Here is a 1,026-nt window from a genome sequence, read left to right as displayed (position 1 = left end):
CCTTGTGAGTTTGAGACCAGCCTGGGCTACAAAGTCAGCTCAAGGCCAACCTGGACTGCATAGTGAGACCCCATCTCACAAAAGACAAAAATAAAATAAAATGCCAAGTAAATGTCAGGAAATGAACAAAATGTGCCATAAATCCACAAGGGTTAACAGCGTGAACGAGGAAACCAGTGGATGAGGGATGAATGATCTCTCCACTTTTTAAATGGTTTTCCTAGTGGCAGAAGCCAACAAAAGGAAAAACTATAGACGGGCTCACTAAGGGGAGACACTGAAGTTCCACTGAGGCCAGAGGCACCGCTAAGGCTGGAAACGGATGGGCTCTGAAACCTGGCAAGAGTAACGTGGGGAGGGGAGACAGAGCAGTGCCGGTCCTTAGTCTCCAAATTCCAGCGGAGCAGCAGTTAGCAAAATCAAGCTGACAGATCGCAGTTTCAAGTTTTGGTGACATAATGTCAGTCCCAAAATACAAGGGTTAAAAATGAGCCCAGGGACAAAAGGAGGCAGTGTTCACGTGAAGCAGGGAGGAGACGGCAGCCGACCTGGAGGAACGGGCCGAGATTTGGAGCTGGCAGACGCGCCGCAGGTTCCAGTGGCCGAGGGCGAGGGGCAGCCTGGCGGCTGCGGACCCCAAAACCCAAGGGTCCCTGTGAACCGCAGCAGCCGAGACACGTGCGCCAAGCTTGCTCCCCTGCAGGGCCGGATCTCTGAAGAACAGCGAACTGGGTGAGACGTGAAGAGAAGCTGAACGCGCAGGCGGGATAGGGAGGTCAAGGGGAGGCCTCCCGCGCCCCATGCTTCATCAAGTTTAGGGGAATTTAATTTAAAACGAAACCGAAGGTTAACCTCACACAAAGTTAATCAGAAAGAAAGAAAGAACATCAACACAATGAAAGTAACAATCGTAAGCCTCCAGAGGGGGTGAAAGCGATTTTATTTGACGGTGCTACCCGGGCAGCCGAAGCAGGATCGCTGTCGGCAAGGCCAGCCTGGGCTCCGTAGACGCGTAAGGCCAGGCTG

This window comes from Chinchilla lanigera, unplaced genomic scaffold (genome assembly GCF_000276665.1).
Source record: "Chinchilla lanigera isolate Chin_1 unplaced genomic scaffold, ChiLan1.0 scaffold00005, whole genome shotgun sequence".
In the NCBI taxonomy this organism is placed as follows: domain Eukaryota; kingdom Metazoa; phylum Chordata; class Mammalia; order Rodentia; family Chinchillidae; genus Chinchilla; species Chinchilla lanigera.
The sequence above is the reverse complement of the archived record's forward strand: the minus strand, read 5'-3'. Positions refer to the sequence as shown.